A 2,820-nucleotide genomic window follows, 5' to 3' on the forward strand; every position below is an offset into this window, starting at 1 on the left:
CTCATGTCTATTGACTACCCCGAAATGTCAAAACTCACGTTCATTAATGTCTTTATGTCATTACACTTTTTATGTATAAATATCAATCACTTTGATGTGATCAAAAACATGAATAAAATGAAAACAAAATAAAAACTTTCAAATTAAATGAAATATATACATAAAGATTATATTGTTACTAGAAACAATATTAATTATTAATAATTGCTTTGAAATATTTGTTTTATTCTATATAAAAAGTATTTTAATAATTCCTTCAACTAACATCGGACCCAAACCTTATGAACATTTTAAAATGTGTCTTCACTCACCTTGGTGTGATTGCTTGAAGGAAGATGCGGAGGAGAGCTGGAGAAGTGGAGACCTGTCGCTGTTGGAAGTCGATGTGGTACTAATATGCAATTTGAAATATTTCCTAAACTTCGGTACCTTTAAGGGTAACTGGTGGTGGGAGGTACAGAGGGACCAATAGGAAAAAGGCTAGGACTCATAGAGCTATTTGATAGGCTGTTCATGCAAAATAGTAGGTGGGGGTATCTGTCCGAAGGGGAGGGGTAAAGAAGAAAATGAAAACTTTTCAGTTTTCCTCATACTATGGAATTTAAGAATAAGCGCACTTATATTTATGGAGCAGGGGATAATAAATACAATATTTTATTTGATGAAGGATGTCCAGCTCGGAAAAATTTAATAGAGTCCAAATCAATAAAATTTACCTAAAGAGCATCAAATTCCATTCATGATTAAAAATGTGTAATATTTTTTCTTTCCAAATTTATGTGATTTAGCTCTGAAACGTGTCATTATATGCACAATTGTTACCAGTAAATGTTAATTTATAATATAATATTTATTTATATCAGAAATAAAAAAAAATTGAAGACAGATAAATTGTGACTTTTTTTATTCTAGAACCTAAATTTCAGGAATTATTGTAAGCTTTAAATAAGAGAATACTTTAGTTAGGAAGTTCAGAAATCAGTTTCGTGATTTTTAAAATAAGATGTAAATGTAAAACAGGTGAGATGGCTGTCCCAAAGGCATATCAATCCATGTATTTACATATTGTACTTCTATTAATGAATAAGAGTTAACAACAACAAAAAAAAAAAACTTTTTATAGGTCTCGAACTTTATTTATTGATACATATTACAATCTGCCACACCGTTGTGGCCAATAGGTAATAGTGATAAATGATCACATTCATACTAAAATAAAATAAAATAAGAATGAAAAATAAATGAAATAAAAATTACATAAAAATAAATAAAATCTCTCTTAAAATATATACAAACAGAAGGATAAAGAAAATGAACTAATCAAACTATGTGCATGAAAAAATAAATAAATAGAATAAAATAATGATAAAAATAAAAGAATCTCTAGTCACATTTACACTCCTATATACAATATTTACACAATCGACCTGAGGATCCCTGAGCCCACTCTGTTCCCCGCTTGTGAGGGGAAGAGTAGAGCCCATAAGATCCCAGCGCATCCCTGTCGCCGCATTACTGGTAATGAGTCAGTGGAGGCTGAGCAAGCGCGCTAAATTTATAGGTCTAGATCTCCATGTAATCACGGACCCCTCTCCGAAAAACAATAATGTTGACCAAATTTTCTTACAGCCTGGGGAGTTTTTTCTAAAACATGAGCGTATCGAGCTAGGGGCAGCTGCCTAGAAGAGGAAAAATGATTAATTTAATAAAAGAAAAATTTTCATGTAAATACTAACTAATAAAGTACTACGACAATTATATATAAATTTCTTAAAATGTTGGTTTCATTTGCCTTTTCTGAGCTGAAATGTCTCTACCTGATTAATTATGGTCTGCCCCCTTCCTAGTTTTCATCCTGGGCACGCCCTTGCCCTGAAATAAACCCTTTTCCTAAACATTACTGAAAACACTCTTTAAATAGTATTTTTTTAAAATTGTGAGCATAATAACCTTTCTGAGATATGTTTTACTACAATATATTTCCCAGTTTAAAGTAGGTTATTAAATTTCCAAAAGTTGAAAATTTTGAAATCACTAGGAGGAGATGAAATTTGAATATCAATTAAATAAGGAATATTTGTTATTCATGAAATAGGGAATATTAACTTCTTTCCTGCCAATAATAGATTAGTTTAATAAAACATATTCTTGCCATTGGGAGAGATCTATCGTGGGTTTTTTTTAGTATTTTTTTTTTCTACATTAGGTATTCATTACTTTTTTAAATACGTTATGATTTAATGATAATGTTTTTAATATATAACTGTATACACAATATTGAAAAAATAAAACAATCTGAACTACTGTATACCTGTAAATTACTGTTACACAATTTCATCAACGAGTAGTACGATTAAATGAACATTTCTATTATCTGTAAAATGAGGGTTGGTCTGCCAACAGGGGACACCCCTCTGGTGAAATAGTAACCTAATATTGTTGTAGTGTGTTATAATATTTTATCCTAAAGTTGTTATAGATGAATATGGATCTGTATCCCGATAGCTGAATAAAACAACAATAAATAAATCAAATGATTTTGAGGCTGTTAATGGTAGTTAAACTGAATAAGAAGTAAACATTTACGGGCTACTTAGGACAAAATATAAATATGGGTTATTGTTTCATCCGTTAAGAATGATTTTCGGTTCAGTTAATAATTAAAATTTATTACATTCTATAGTGGTCATTGCATGCTTGCTAGAGATAAGTTGATAAAAATTTTAATAATTTAGTTCATAAAATGGAAAAGGATAACTAAAGTTCAAGAATGTAAAGAAATAGAATGGTAAAGAAAGCCATTGAAATAAAAAAATTAAA

Source organism: Halyomorpha halys, unplaced genomic scaffold, assembly GCF_000696795.3.
Source record: "Halyomorpha halys isolate HHAL.00 unplaced genomic scaffold, Hhal_1.1 Scaffold195.1, whole genome shotgun sequence".
In the NCBI taxonomy this organism is placed as follows: Eukaryota; Metazoa; Arthropoda; class Insecta; order Hemiptera; family Pentatomidae; genus Halyomorpha; species Halyomorpha halys.